Source organism: Canis lupus, chromosome 5, assembly GCF_048164855.1.
Source record: "Canis lupus baileyi chromosome 5, mCanLup2.hap1, whole genome shotgun sequence".
Classification (NCBI taxonomy): domain Eukaryota; kingdom Metazoa; phylum Chordata; class Mammalia; order Carnivora; family Canidae; genus Canis; species Canis lupus.
This window is the reverse complement of record NC_132842.1, coordinates 52,285,167-52,302,147: the sequence shown is the minus strand read 5'-3', so window position 1 is coordinate 52,302,147 and position 16,981 is coordinate 52,285,167. Positions and strand designations below refer to the sequence as shown.

General features: G+C 41.7%; 1 protein-coding gene across 3 annotated transcripts in view; it reads right to left on the bottom strand.

The window, feature by feature from the left end:
• The window catches only part of ERBIN (erbb2 interacting protein), a 119,338-nt gene extending 103,639 nt beyond the window's left edge, over positions 1–15,699 (bottom strand). Inside the window, exon 1 of one of the 3 annotated variants that reach the window (XM_072826635.1) lies at positions 15,679–15,699. The gene's annotated coding sequence lies outside the window, so the exon portion shown is untranslated. Of the gene's footprint in view, positions 1–13,885; positions 14,013–14,187; positions 14,308–15,678 lie in introns of those variants that run through there. The other 2 variants (XM_072826634.1, XM_072826636.1) reach the window with 2 other exon arrangements.
• Between the last annotated feature and the right edge of the window lie 1,282 nt (positions 15,700–16,981).

Below are 16,981 nucleotides of genomic sequence, written 5' to 3'. Positions count from 1 at the left end.
CTCTCTCAAATAAAATCTTTAAAAGGTTTGTTTTTTTTTAACTTTGTGATTACAAATTATGTACTACTTTAGGATAAATCTTTCCATTGATCCTCTTGGCTCGAATATTTATGTCAATTTTTTTTTTTTTTTGTAAACCGAACTGAATTCCATTTATTTCTAAATTTAAAAATGATCATCTGTGACAGATGGGAATCTGCCAAAGGTGGGGGCTGGGAATGGGGGGATGGGCTTATTACTCCAAGGTTTCGTCATTTACATGACCCCAGAACTTCTTCCGTAACAACTATTGTTTTTTTAAAGATTTTATATATTTATTCACAAGAGATGGAGAGAGAGAAAGGCAGAGACACAGGCAGAGGGAGAAGCAGGCTCCACGCAGGGAGCCCATGTGGGACTCGATCCCGGGACCCCAGGATCATGCCCTGAGCAGAAGGCAGATGCTCAACCACTGAGCCACCCAGGGGTCCCTTTCTGTAACAACTGTTAAAAATATTTGGAAAATATTGTTATTCTAGCTTCCAGTTAGAAGTATGGGTCTGAGGGGGAAACTAAGTACACTTTTGAGGATATAATGTGATGGATTAGCATTGTGATGGATTGTTAATACAGTGTTATATACTCAAAAATTGCCAAGAAAAAAGTAATCATGTGCTTAGATATGATGAAGGTATCCCCAAATACAGTGGAGGTGATCATACTGCAATACATGTGTATCAAATCAACACACTGTACACCATAAACTTAGACAATGCATATGGCAATGACATTTCAATACATCTGGGGAGGAGTGAAAAGTAAAAAGTAAAAAATAAACATCTGGCACAAAAAAAACAGTGCCAAAGAAAATGTATACTTCAGAAACTACCTAGGGAAGGTTGGTGTAAGAGAAAAACCAACATCCGAAACTAATGATGTATTATATATTGACTAAATGATTTTAAATAAGAAATGAGAGGAAAACTGAATTTATTTTTCTAACCTCATTTACATCACTAACAAACTAAATGACCTCTAACATTTCACTTCCCCATCTGGGCCAATAGTTTCCTTTTCTACTAATTATTAAAAAAAAGATAGGGTGGTTATCTAGACTGGACTATTTTCTAAGTCACTTTCAGAGGTAAAATCCATTGATTATGAGAAAAGTATCAGCATTCTGGGGAACCTATCTTTCATTCACAGCAAATTATCTATTAATCATATTACAGGAAGGATAAGGTCAAGGCCAGTGAAACCATGTAAACTGACAAAAATATGTGCATGAACTTAAGTAGAGAGTTTGCTGAGTTTACTGTAGGGACGCCCAGCTGGCTCAGTGGTTGAGCATCTGCCTTTGGCTTGGGCGTGATCCCGGGGGTCCTGGGATCGAATCCCGCATCAGGCTCTCTACATGGAGCCTGCTTCTCCCTCTGCCTGTCTCTCTGCCTCTCTCTCTCATGAAAAAATAAATAAAATCTTTTAAAAAGAGAGACAGAGTTTACTATTTTAATCAAATAAAGGACCGAAATAACTGCTATCTATTGGTATACATGATTATTACTGTGCATCATACTAAGTACTAAGCAATTCAAGGAAAATGTTTATAATTGGAATTTTTTTTTCCAGAGATAAACCAAAATCAGTCAAGAAACAAAAAGGTTCATGAAGCCATTCTAGTATTACTGAAAACATCTTCAAGAGGCAATTAAGGGGCAGAACTGTAGTAGAAGATACCAACTTTTACTTAAATCAGCCAAGAATTTTTACTTCTCTAACAAATGACATTCAGTTTAGAAAATTATCTTTTTCTCCTTCCCATTCCCACAACCAGACAATGCTTAAAAAAAAAAAAAAAAAAAAAAAAAAGGCAGGGCAGCCCCGGTGGCACAGCAGTTTAGCGCCACCTGCAGCCCAGGGCGTGATCCTGGAGACCCAGGATCGAGTCCCACATCGGGCTCCCTGCATGTTGCCTGCTTCTCCCTCTGCCTGTGTCTCTGCCTCTCTCTCTAGCTGTGTCTCTATGAATAAATAAAAATAAAGATAAAAATAAAAAATAAAAATAAATTTAAAAAAAGCAAATACAGTATGATTAAATGGAAGGTCCTGGGCAGCAATAAAAATAACCTGTCCCATTAATGAAGATTAAATAAATCAGACTGCTACCCTAGCAGTGGTGGAGGGTCTCAGGCAAGGTAAGGAAATTGAGGGAAGAATTTTGTAGTTAATAGAAAACAAACTGATAGTTCCCAGAAGGGAGGTGGATGGGGGGATGGTAAAAGAGGTGATGGGGGTTAAGGAGGGCATGTGTGGTGATGAGCACAGGGTGATGTATGGCAGCACTGAGTCTCTACACTGCACACCTAAAACTAATATGTTAACTAACTGGAATTTAAATAAAAACTTCAAAAAGATTTTGTAGTTAAAAATATGGGTTTCAAGTCTTCAGAATACAGCAGGTAATACATATGAAAAATCAATCCCCTTCCTCTATTTAAATATCCAGGGGATCCCTGGGTGGCTCAGTGGTTTGGTGCCTGCCTTTGGTACAGGGCATGATCCTGGAGTCCCAGGATCAAGTCCCAGGATCGAGCCCCACGTCTGGCTCCCTGCATGGAGCCTGCTTCTTCCTCTGCCTGTATCTCTGCCTCTCTCTCTCTCTGGGTCTCTCATAAATAAATAAATAAAAGCTTTAAAAAAAAAAATAAATATCCAGGTAAGAATACAATCAATGAAATAGCCCCATTCATTACAGCAACAGCTCTCACCCTCCCTCCATTAAGTTTGTGGAAATAAACACAGCAAAAAATATACACATTTCTTTATAATTACAAGAAATATACATACTATAAACGCCACTGAGAGGCATAAACTGTAAGAAGAAAATCATAAATGCCACTGAAAGGTGTAAACTATTAAGTGGAAAACTTATGTTCACATAAAAGGCATATGCTATTTTAGAGGTATCAATTAGTTCCTAAATTAATCTATGAATTCAAAGCATTCCCAGCATACCAACAAGTATTTAGAAGTTGGTAAGAATGATTCAAGTCCACCTGGAAAATTATTTTCAAAGTAGAGTGATAGGGGCCTGGGTGGCTCTGTCTGCTGAACATATTACTCTTGATTTTGGCTCAGGTCACGATCTCAGGGTCGTTAGGTCAGGTTGGGCCCCATGCTCAGCTTGGGGTCTGCTGGGGTTTCTCTCTCCCTCTCCCTCTGCCTCTGCCCCTCCCCACCACATGCATGCACACACACGGTCTCTCTCTTTCTCAAATAAATCAATATTTAAAAACAAAATAGGGGCACCTGGGTGCAAAACAGGGTGATAAGTCACAACTTTCTGATATTAAGCATACTAAAATGAATAAAAAAATCAAGACAGCATAGTATTATCATAATAAAAAGCAAAGAAAACTCTTGACATAGATTAAGTATATTTGGAACTTTACTATTGATAAAGATAGAATTTTAGAGGTAAAATGATTTACCCAACAAATGGTAATAGTAGATAGAAATATTCTAAAATAAATCCAGATGATTATTTCACTCCTTAAGCCAAAAACTTAGGTTATTATATGTTTATAATCTTGGCACAAATCCTTTCCAAGAATATCATTAAATCCAAAAATGCATAAAATTGATTAACTTGACTATATTAAAATTTGAACTTCTATATAACCAAAGCAGCATATAAGAAACAAACCAATTAAATCCATATGGAACATAAAAGGCACACAAAAATGTAATATTCCTAAAAGAATTCTTACAATGAACTTGCTAACGTCACAGTTAGTAAGGAATAGATTTAAGCCCAGGCAACCTAACTCCAAAGCCTATGTTCTTACGTATTATATACCTTACTACCTGCCTCAGATTTGCACAAGTACTTTAAGACAGCTTATATCCAATTTGTTCAAGAATGCACTTAGAAAGATACTCTTACATACTACTTGTGAAAGTATAAATTGATAAAAATCTTCAGAGAGAGAATTTGCTCCTATCAATCATTCTGAATTATACACATAGCAAATGCACTTTGGGTATTTATCCAACAGAACAGAATCATATAAAAGTGCAAACATTTATGTGCATAAAGTATAAGAATAAACATATATTCTATACAGCAGTGTCATGTATAACGACCTACAAACAACCATAACACTAATTAACACACAAACACATCTACTAGATCTCCTTATATATACTTGAAATATATCTCCCATTTATATTTAAAAATACCGACACATGCATATACACATGCACACTGATACGATGGACTACATACTGAAGTATTCAGAAGAATACACAACGCACTGATAAGAGTATCTGAGACAGATGGGATTGTGGAAATTTTTCATTTGCTATATATTTTTGTACTTGAATTTTTATAACCAGAAAAAAATTAACATAATTGTTTTAGCCGTTTGCCTACCAAAGCCTCGTCTACTTGTACCTTATCCAGCCCTCTAGCCTACCCTAAAATATCTCAGTCTATAAATACTTCACAAAGAACTGATAGAAGTAGTATTGATTTCAATGAGTAAGGTCAGCAAGAAGACTCCCAGGGTTTCTGGCTTGGGGATGGTTTTCAAAAGAGCAGACAAGAAACCATGTGCTGATATCAAGTATCTCTGACAAATCAAAGTGCAGCTACTATACACAGTCTCTGTTATTCTGCAGTTACTTTCAGGATAATTAAAATCTTTTGAGGTCCCCAGAGATTAACAGGGCACCCAAAGAATCCATTTGCTGCTGCCAGGATCCTTATCTTTTCCTAGAAGACGGAGAGCAAATCTTAATTCTAGTCACAGTAAGGTATCCCAGTATACTTCTTAAATCACTTCAAAATCTCCAGGGTTGGGGAAGTCAACCAACTTCTTCTAGGCTAAGCAACAACCTTGGCAAGGGAGATTACAGGTTTCTTACACTGGTCCTAATACAAATGAAACAATCCCATCCCCACCCATCCCTCCAGACCTTAGATTTAGCCTAAGGTTTGAAATTCTAAGGACATCATTATCAGGAAGAAAGATACAGGAAGAAAGATACATACGCCAAACTTAGGAATCACACAAACAATATAACCTAAACATGGAAAAACAGAGTTACATCAAAATCACTGCATGCAACTAAAATTGAGCTCCCACATTACCTCCACAAGGATTTATCCATTAAGAGTACTGATTCTTTCCATCCACCATTCATCCGCCTTTCACATGATAACCTGGGATTGCTAAGGAATGAAATACTTCACCAAAATGTATTGTACCAAATATTACATTTTAGAATTGTATCCCTTTAGAAATACTTTGAAAATTAATTTGACTACAGGGATTTGACTTCTGTCTGAATATGTCTGTCTGAACAAACGTTTGCCTCATCTCCCTCACCAAAAAAAGTACAGAAACAAAACTAGTTCTCACTGTCAAAGATAAATTATAACTATACAAAGGGAAATCATGAGAATGAACCATGTGGTGCTGAATTAAAATCAGATGTATTGGGATCCCTGGGTGGCGCAGTGGTTTGGCGCCTGCCTTTGGCCCAGGGCGCGATCCTGGAGACCCGGGATCGAGTCCCACATCGGTCTCCCGGTGCATGGAGCCTGCTTCTCCCTCTGCCTGTGTCTCTGCCTCTCTCTCTCTCCTGTGTGACTATCATAAATAAATAAAAAATTAAAAAAAAAATCAGACGTATTACTGAGAAACCATTCTGTATTTATTGAAATATACTCATACATGTGAATGTGTACTTGTGTGCAAATAAAAATATCCCTTAGCTTTATATCCTAGGGAGGCCTGAGTGCAGCAGATACCCCAAGAACAACAAAGACAAGAAGAACCCAGATCTTGGCTTCTAAGTACCATTTTCCGCTAAAAATGACTAGAACAAATTTAACGGTAACTCTGAACACCATTTTGTGCTGGATACAAGAAGTGCTCAAGGAGGAAGAGCTGTATCAAAAAGAAAACAGAAATTAAGTCAGCTGGAAGGGGTTCTCACTAGCCAAATCCACAAAAATTTGAGTATCAAAATGAATAATAATGGATTATAACCCAACGGATGTAATAGCTAACTATGAGTTTATATAGATGTAAATATATGAATAAGTTAAAAATAAAGAAAATGTTTACATAGTCCCAAATTACCTTCCCCAAAAATACGTGTTAATTACAAATGAGGAAAGAATACCTTGGCATAAAGAGGTATCTGGTAGTTACAACCATAATTGCATAATCAACGATTATCACCAATAATGGGGACAACTGAAATTGCCTACGACCTGATAAGATGCAATGAGAAGAATGCAGCATCACTCCACAATAACCCTGTTGAAGATCTAATCATAAAAATATAAATCTAATTAAAGATCAAATCATAACAATGTCACGGAAATACAATTAAGGGATATTCTATGAAATAACTAGATCTGTAATCTGTAATAAGGTCCTTGAAAGTGAACACAGACATTGTTCAGATTAAAAGACATGACAACTAAATGTAATGCAAGATTCTCATGTGGATCTTTTTGCTCTAAAAGACATGGGGACACTGGTGAGATTTAGGTTAAGTATTCTTTGTTAACTTCCTAGTTTTGATAGTTATAATGTCATTACACAGGATAATGTCCCTACTTGTAGGAAATAAACATTAAAGTATTTGGGGGTAACAGAGTATCGGTAAGGAGGGCAACTTACTGTCATATAGGTCAGGGACAAAAAGTTTTTCGTACTATGCTTCTTTTGGTACTATGCTTACAACTTTTCTGTATATTTGTCATTATTTCAAACTTTTAAATATGAAAGAAGAATTACAAAAAATCTACAGCATTGCCAGAGAGGATTATATTTACAGATAATAACACAGAATGGCATTTGTTGAGAATCAAAACTGAATGGGAGTGGGGGAAGGTGGGAAATGACGACAACACAACACACATCTGAAGAATCAAATATACAAAACAAAGTAGGATCTCCAAAAAGAGTTAAGTTTTCTTAGCAATAAGGATTGGGAGAAGTGTGTCCTGGGCAGTCAGCCAGGTAATAAAACCATAGAACAGCTGCACAGTTAAGGCCTCCAGCAAGCACTTTGTACTGCGGGATTTCTGACACTCGGTCAGTATAACTGTGAAAATAGGGGAATATTATTCCCTGAGTGAAAGGAAACACGTGTAAGAGGACAAGCTACCCACATACCCTAAAGGAGAAAGCCATTAAGTAAATAAATATACCAAAGCCAGAACAACAGGGATGCACATGGGCTGGGAGAGTACCATGAAATGACAAATGCCATACAATCTGGACCGCGGTACAAAGCTTTAACCACAATGAAAAAATCTAACATTTGAGGAAAAACCAGAAGCATGATAGATACATCAAGCACAGTATGATCAAATCTCCCATACTGCTAAGAGAGGAAACAGAAAACAATGTAAAAGTTTTATCTCAGAGATTCAACAGGTTACAAGTAAACCAAAAATACAGCTAAAAATTAAAAATCAACTCCTATGGGGCACCTGGGTGGCTCAGCTGGTTAAGCACCTGACTCTTGATTTCAGGTCAGGTATGATCTCAGGGTCGTGAGATCAAGCCCCGCATCCAGCTCTTCACTGAGCGTGGAACTTGCTCAAGATTCTCTCTCCCTAAAAAAAAAAAAAAAAAAAGATTCTCTCTCCCTCTGTACCCACTGCCCGCCTCCCCTGCCCCACCACTGCTCACTCTCTCAAAAAAACCAACAAAAAAATCAACTCCTGTGAAAAAGAGTTCACAGAAACTCTATCCTCCCCACCAAATAAAGTAATTGAAAAGAAGTGAAGACCAAATTGGTGAGCTAAAATATCAAGCCTCAGGATTCTTTCAGAATGTAATACAAGACACACACACACACGCACACTCACACACAAAATCAAAGTAATGAAAGCTCTCTAAATCCCAACATCCAAGTTTTTAAAGTGCCAAGTGTGCTCCTAGGGCCTTAGAAGTCCTCAGATGTTTCAAAGAGTCTTCAAGATCAAAACGGTTTTCATAATAATACTGAAACATCATTTGCCCTTTCCCATTATACTAACAGCAATGGTGCAAAAAAAATGGTAGGTAAAATTGCTAACACCTTAGTGCAAAAGCACTGGCATTGAGCTACATGAGCATCACTGCATATTCCCAGATTTCTTTTTTCCCCCCTTGAAGTTTTTATTCAAGTTCCAGCTAGTTAATGTACAAGTGCAATATGAGTTTCAAGTGTAGAATTTAGCAATTCATCACTTACAACATCCGGTGTTCATCCTAAGTGTCCTCCTTAATACCCATCACCTGTTTAACCCATCCCTTGCTCCCCTCCCCTCCAGTAAGCATCAGTTTATTCTCTGTAGTCATTCCCAGATCTCTTTTTAAATGTCACTTTCACCTGATTTCTTTAATAAAACAGTATAAAATAGTTTTATTAAATCTGAACTCAATACTGTCTTTTTCACATTTAATGTGAAAGAATGGCGATGTTGAGGAAAAGCACCTCTGTAATTACTTCAAATGAGCTAACTTAAGCTTTTTCTCATAAAACATCATTTCGACCTAAAAGAACAAATGACAAACTATGCTTATAGACTTAGGAATTCGGGAGACCTTCTCTAAAAAATAAACCAAGTACACCTGCAACTTCAAGGAAAAAACACTAACAGTATTTGTTACCAATGATTAATATTTAAACCTCCTAGTGAAAATTTAGAAATGTGGGAAATGTTTATCTGTCACTCTGAACTTGACAGCTTCACAATACTAAAGAGTTTTTTGATGAAATTAGTGGTGATGTTAACAATTTTTTTCTTTTGTTTGCTACTACCTAAAAGAAATGCATCAACATTTGGAAAACGTATAACTCAATGAACCAACATTTCTCAAACCACCATTATATGATGTCAGAAAATCATGAACAGGTAAAAGATTCATTCAAAGTGCAAAATAAACCAATGGATTATCAGGTAACAAGAATGAAAAATTCACTGATACAGTATCCAATCTGACACCGCAGCTATATATCCTTTAAGAAATTTTGGTGTGGTGGGCAGCCCGGGTGGCTCAGTGGTTTAGCGCCGCCTTTGGCCCAGAGCATGATCCTAGAGACCCGGGATTGAGTCCCAGGTCAGGCTCCCTGCATGGAGCCTGCTTCTCCCTCTGCCTGTGTCTCTGCCTCTCTCTCTCTCTCTCTCTCTCATGAATAAATAAATCAAAACTTTAAAATAAATAAATAAATGTAGATATGAGAATTAAGCTGTTTCTATTTAACCAGACATAAAAGCCTTGGAAAAATATTCAACAATGTCCCTCTTTTTGCTAAGAATTGTTTTGAAAAATAGTTGTTTTGTTTATAACATGCAATGATTTATGTTTTTTTGAACAAACCAATTGATATTTAAAAATTCTGTAGTACAGGAAGTAAAATAAATATAATCCACATAAACCAAAGCTCTGTGGGGTTCTTAGTAATTTTAAGAGTATAAAGGCATCCTAACACCAAAACGTTTGGAATAGTTGCCTTAGGTCTACTATTACTTGTAATTATATTATTATGCTATAAAGAGTAATTTCTCCTAAAGACAGATGAAATGTATAAGGCACACTGACCCAAAGCAAGTTGTCCAAGACTACTCTACTGCCTAAGTTATTCAGTGTTCTTTCCATTATCCTACTCCCTTCTGGGAACTTAAGGATGCTGTCATAGTGCCCTTCTCAACTCTTCTGGTACAGAAAAAAAGAACCGGAAACCACTCAATATGTACAAAAGTAAATAGGTTCTGAATAAGGATGTCCATAGAGCTGACGTCCCCAGATGTTATTACACCCATTTTGATTACTTGTCTTTTGATTATTTTCTACTTTTTCTACTACATTCTATATACCTAAAATCATAGATATTCTCCACATAAAGTCTTTTATTAATTTTTAGATGATCTTTTCTATTGTCTTACACACTACCACTTCTTAATCCTGGCAAGGCCTTCATCCAATAGTACCTGAAACAAAATTTCAAGTGACAAGAATAAAGTGAGTGACACAGTTCCACTGTGCTTATTTCATAAAAACAAAGGAAGGCAATTTCAAAATTTTAGGGACGCCGATAGAAAAGACACCTACCTTGAGAGGTAGGACAAAAAGGAAAATGACAAAATGAAGAAATATACAGAGAGATGTTTGTGTCAAAACCTTAAGAAGTCAAAAGCATAATAAAACAAGGCATAGGGGTTTATAGAGAGTCTTATTAATAAAATTAGTATGTAAAAACCTGATCTTAACAGAAGTAATTCTGGGGATATTAAAAAAAAAAAAAAAAAAGAGTTCAGGAAGCATAAATAAAAACAAAATATATTAATGAGTAGCAGCTTACAATACTGGCATGTAAACTGAGTGGGAATGCAAAAAAAAAGGGTATTTATAATTAAATGGGGCAAATAATTTTTTTCTATTTATGTTGTAAAGAGTCTTTTTAGGTGATGAGCATGGTCTCAAAAGTTCAGAAAAGAAGGGAAGGGCAACATACAATCAAGAAACAACAGCTGACCATGAAGAAAATAGAGGAAGTAAATAAAGCAAACTATAAAAATAGGAAGCTAAAGAAATTAGAAGACAATGTCTAACAATAGCTAGATTCCTTTTTTACGATTAGAAAACAGAGGCAAACGCTAAACGTAAATCTGAAAAATGGGTGTAGTACGGTTCGAGTTAATGATGAAAGGCACCATGAAAGAAACAAAAGATGCAGAGTCAATCAAAGAAAACTTGAAGGCAGAAGTGCTGAGCTCCTTCCTTACAAAATTCAAAAGTATTATCAGGCATAATCCACATATATATTTCTATGGCAAAAGCAAACAGCATGCATGCAAAAACTGAGCAAACTATTTTGACCAGCAAAGCACAAGTACAATTTATGTTGTCAGGACAGAAAAAAATAAAGACCTCTTTAGAATCTACAACACAGGTGTTCCCGGGGGGGAAAAAAATCTAATAGGGAAATAGGCAAGAGAAAGAGTCAAAACAAAAACTTCAAGCAACAGTGCCTTTAAAGAGAATCTAGGTAGCCCTCACAAAAAAGAAACTACTTTGCTATCCAACATCACTAAAATTCTGCACAAACCCAAATATGTTGCAAACACTGCCATAATCTATTTCTAAGACGAAACAGCTTAAACTCTTGATTATGTTCTCTATAAGCAATTATTTAAAATAAATGCTGAAACATGCACCTAACTTTCTGAAATTTTAAAGTGTTTCTTAAAGTAAGGTATTGTTTAGTACCTTAGAGTCGCTAAAAGAGGGGAATTTATCAATTTAGAGATTTATCAATGATATATGTAAAATGTCTCTAACTACAGCTACCACTTCATTAAGAAATAGCATGCAATAAAAACCGGGTTTCCTTTTTTGAACCACCGTAAGCTTTTCAGACACGAAAAGTTTGCAAATGCTCGATCTCAAACAGCAGGTGAACTTCATAACATAATATTTGAATTAATTAGCTGCTGGATTAAGTTTATCACCATTGAAAACTCCTAAGTACCTTCCGTAAATAGTGCCATTAAATATGTATTTTGTGCAATGTAAACAAAAGCTTTGGAAGTACTCTAGATTTACCAATTTAATCTAAAAAAACCCCATATAATGCTAAAAAGAATACCCAAAATGTAAAGCCACTTGAATATTCTGATTACGTCTTTCTTAACCTCTTTTCAAACCCCATGGTCACATTTTAAACAAGGCCTGAAAATATGTATAGTCTGACAATAATATAAAGCCTAAAATTGATTAAGTTAATCCGGTACTGAAGTAACAAAATTCTAAGTAAACCACAAAGTAAATTTTGCCTTGGTGGTACAAAAGGAAACAAAGGTTCTACAAAGGTGAACATTTCCCATTTGTAAAGTGTGCTGTCCCCATCTAAATACACTACTGATCCTTTAAAAAAAAAAAAAAAAATCAAGAACTTTATAAATGGACTTAAGCAGTCATTTTCAAGTGCTACAATACTTTTCACTTGTAAAATTTACTAAAGCAGAGAAACATCTTCACAAAGTGATAATTCTTTATAAAAGACTTGTTCTATTAAGGCTCTGCTGCTCTGAGGCCAAGTATAAGCCATATAAGGAAACTGAAGTTCAATGCCATTTATTTTGTTCTGCTCTTTTAGATGCCCAAGAATAACCTCTTTCGTTGCTTAATATTACTTACCCAAGTCATAAAGCAGATCACCTATACGCTTTAAATTCCTTCATAAAGCTACTCTGACTTAACAGGAATGACTTGAAGGTCCACAATCTTAACAACACAAACAAACAATAAATTTCTAAAAATATCTCCAAGGACTACACTCTGGGGGGGGGGGGGGGGGGAATCAAGACAATATACCGTAAGAGTGGAAAGACTCTCATTTTGAAATGCAGTTCACCTAACAACAAACAAGCTGTGAAATAATTTGATCCTGCTCTTCAAAAGTTATCTTTTCTCTGAACTAAAGAATGCCAACTATTTTTCATAGGGTAGCACGAGCAAAGTAAATATTAATTTATAGTTAGGATATACCTACCAAAGGATGCCACACTTCTTTAACATTTATTCAAAAGCACAGTATTAGGTTTCACCTACTTTACCAAAGTACTGAGAGAAAAAAAAAAAATTAAGACACACTAAAATACCGAATAAAAAAGCTATTTGTGTTTGTTGTGAGCAAAGTAGTTTTTTCTACAAAGACTACCGATTGGCTCAGAAGTGTTTATAACTCCGACTGGTGGGCTGTCTCCCGTGCTTCACTAATTCCTGCCCCCACAGGAGGTCCCTGTGGCTTATTAGACAGAACCAGCCAAAACCTTAGGCAAAACCTAAAACCTACAGAGACGTAAGGAAAGTACTATTCTAAAGGGACAGATGTTTGTTATAATCAATACGACTCCCACAACGATCCCTTTAAGCATTTCACTTCCCTCTCTATACATTCTGTTCTCAACTGCAGAGAAGTCTTAACAGATCAAACTACTCACGGCTGTATTTTTGTTTTTTGTTTTTTCTTTTTTCACTACAAGGCTGGGCGACCTTAACGCTCACTCTCTCCTTCTCCTTCCTAGGTCAGTTAACAAGAAACATTGAGCAGAAAACTTGCTTTCGATTCATTGACCAAACAAGTATCATTAGGGTTGTAAATGTCTGAAAGGAGCCACTTAACTGGAGAAACAGATCACTCACCTAAAATTTACAAAAAACAACACAACAGGGAAGACTCAGAAGGGCAAAGTCTGTGGATAAAAATCCAACCAAAGACGTTTCTAAAGGTTGCAACTAGAAAAATAGAATGAAGTAAAATAAAGTAAAATAAAATGAAATAAAGTAAAATAAAATAAAATAATAAAGATAAATAATAAAGTAAAATAAAATAAAGGTAATAAAGTAAAATAAAAGTAAAATAAAATAATAAAGATAAAATAAAAAATAATAAAGTAAAATAAAAAAGGTAATAAAGTAAAATAAAAGGTAATAAAATAAGTAAAATAAAATAAAATAAAGTAAAATAAAATAAAAAATAATAAAGTAAAATAAAATAAAGGTAATAAATTAAAGTAAAATAAAGTAATAAAGTAAAATTAAAGTAAATAAAAAATAAATAAGATAAAATAAAGTAAAATTGAATTAAATAAATAAAATAAAATAAAGTAAAATTAAATCAATAAAATAAAATAAAGTAAGTAAAATAAAATAAAATAAAATAGACAAAAATTAAGGCAAAAGTCCCATAGCCGGTAGCAGGACCCACAACTGCGGCAGCCATCTCAACGACGGTAAAGCCCTCGCTGCAGGGACCTAACTTTTTCCCCCCAAAACAGAAGTTGCCGGGTTCAGCCACTTCCCTGATGCAGAAGTGCACACACCGTATAGGTTTTGGGGAAGTCGGCGTTGCGGAGCGGGGCGGCACAGAGGACCTGCCGCGCCGGGTCTCGGGGTCTCGGGGTCTCGGGGTCTCGAGTCTCCGGCCCCGGGTCCCGCCGCTCCGCCGCCGGCGCCGCCTCCCGCCCGACCCGGCTCGGGGCTGGCGCGGGGCTGGCTCGGGGCTGGCTCGGGGCTGGCTCGGGGCGCGCGGGGGGCGCGGGGGGCGCGGGGGGCGCGGGGGGACCCGGGAGCTCCGGGCTCGGGCTCGGGCTCGGGCTCGGGCGCTGCGGCGGGAGCTAGTTACCTGTCGGGGCGCCGCTCAGGGCCGCTCCCCCGCCGCTCCGCCCGCCATGCTCCGCTCCCTCCCGGGGCGCCCGGGCCGCGGCCGAGCGGATGTGCGGCGGCCGGGGCGGCGGGCCCGGGCGGCGGCGGCGGCGGGGGCGGGGCGGCGCTCCGGGGCCGCGGGGCAGGGCCGTCCCAGCCCGACCGGGATCTCCGCCGAGCAGGAAAAAAAAAAAAAAAAAAGCAAAAAAAAAACTTTTCACTCGTGACACCGCCCGGAATCACGGCGCGCAAGTGCGTCCCCGCGGCGGCGGGCCCGGGCCGGGGGCCGGGGGCCGGGGGGGGCAGGGGGGCGCGGGGCGCGGGGTCCCGGCCGCGCTAGGCCTCCGGCTCCGGGTTATTGTCTCGACAGCGCCCGCCGCGCCCTCCGCCCGCCGCCGCCCCGGGGCCGCCGCCGAGGGGCCGGGCGAGCTCGCGGGCGGCCCCCTCCCCGCCCCGCCCCTCCCGTCCCCGGCCGCCGTCCGTCCGTCCGTCCGTCCCTCCGTCCGTCCCTCTCGGCGCCGCGGCGGGCGGGCCCTCGAGCCGCGCTCTCCTCCCTCTCCCGGCTTCCCGCCGCCGGCCCCTCGCTCCCCGGCTCGCGCTTCCTCCGGGCGGCCGCGGCGGGGGCGCCCCCCGGGCGGCGCGGGGGGCCGCGGGGGGCGGGGGGGCGGGGCGCGGGGGTCCTCTCGGGCTCGCGGGGCCGCGGCGGGGGCCGAGGCTGCGTCCCGCGCCGCCGCGCCACCTTCGCTCGGGCTGGCGAGCCTGCGAGGGGCGGGAGGGGCGGGAGGGGCGGGGAGGGGGAGGGAGGGAGGGAGAGAAAGGAGGAGCAGGGAGCCGGGCGGAGGGGAGTGCCGGCCTCGCAGGCCGCGCGGCAGCAGCAGCGCCACCGCCACCGCCCCGGCGGGCAGGGGGAGAGACTGCGCGCGGCGGGGCAGGGGCGGGGCGGGGCGGGGCGGGGCGCCTCCCGCGGGCTTCGCCCCCCCGCCCACGGCCGGGCAGGAGGCCTGCGCGAGCCAGTGCCGGCGCGCGGGGGCGGCGGGGGCGGCGGCGGGGGCGCGCGGGGGGCGCGGGGGGAGGGCCCGGCGGCGGGGCTGCGCGCGCGAGGCCCAGCTGGGCCGGGACCCCAGCTCCTCCGCACGACGGCCCCGGGGGCGCGGGGTTCAGGTCCAGCCCCGCTCGGCGGGCTGCAGGTAGCCCCGCGCGGCCCTCCCACTTCCTCTAAGGGCTCGTCGCGCTGCAGGAAACCGCAGCGGCGGCCGGGGCAGCTTCCCACGCCGGCCCCTCCGGCTCGGGGGCTCCTCCGAGTCTCAGCCTCGCACGCGCGAGGAGACAAAGCTGGCGCTGGGGTGGGGGGAGGGGGGACGGCCCGCGAAACGGCCTCAGGATCGTGCCTTTGTTCCGGGGAGCGCCCCCGGCCCCCCGGCCCCCCGGCCCCCGGCCCCCGGCCCCCGGCCCCGGCGCCGCTGCCCTGCACCTCGCCGCGCGGGCCGCGGTCTTCCAGCCTGGCACGGTTTGCGTTTACTGCGGAGCGAGACTCCTAAGCGTTCCACCAACACATATGGCAGAGAGCGCTGCGACCATAACATTGCACGGTTTTTTGCAGTCACTGCCTTAAATACGTTAACAGACAGGACGGCCTTGTTCGGGAGCAGGAGCGTAAGAGACGCGGAACAAACCGTTCCCCGCCCCCAGCCTCCGCGGCGCGGAACCCTGCCGGGGCGCCGAGGAGCCGCTGGGTCCCCCACGCCTTTGCTTCAGTCCTTCCGTCTGTGTTCCAGAGATAATCATTTATTGCCAAGTTTGAGTAAAGAACCGTATGCCCTATAGATAATGTTTGGCTTGCATCCAAAGGAAGGAGTTCATAAAGTCCATCGAAGAATTGATTGTTCACCGGGGTGAGCTGGACGCGAGTGAAAACGCTTGGAATCACTCCAGAGGTGGTCAAGACCGTCTGGTTAGTGTCACAGCATTTTCGCTACTTGCAGAGCTGCTGGAATGAACGCAGGTAGTTCTTTAGGGCAAGAGCAGAAGTTGAAGGTTCCCAAATAGCACCAGGGCGCTCAGGCTGACTCAGTCCTGCACTGGAGGTGGGAGAGCGTAGAACTACGGCTGCTTGGAAACGAAAGGACAGCCAGGTGTAATAGTAACTGACACCGAACCAGTTAAGTCACGTGACTATGAATCTTAGCCATTGCCTAAAATCTTAAGGTTGGTGTATTGTTTAACTGCTATTTTTAATCTCACAAAAAGGATTGCCTGCTCCCCTTGCAAAAACTGGCTTCGGTCTGACCAAACTCCGTAGCATAGCCCTGAGCTGGAAGGGTCACCCTAGTGAAGAAGCCCCAGGATGGAGTGTCTCCCCATACCAGCTGCAATCTGGAATTCCAATGTTGTATCTGGTCTCAGGTTACTTCAAGACCCCTTTATTTATTTAAGATTTTATTTATTCATGAGAGACACAATGAGAGAGGCAGCGGGAGAAGCAGGCTCCACGCAGGGAGCCCAATGTGGGACTCGATCACTGGTCTCCAGGATCACACCCCAGGCTGAGGGCAGGCGCTAAACCGCTGAGCCACCCAGGGATTCTTCAAGACCCCTTTAAATGTGGCATCATAGATTCCCAAACCTAAATAATAGGACCAGACCAGTCCCTAGGTTAGGACCTGTACTGACCCTGGCCTTATCCCCCCCACACACACCATCTCCCCCTATTTAAACTCCTCCTTGGGGACCCATCAGCTGATTACCACTTAGGCTGGAAAACTTTCTCTAACCAA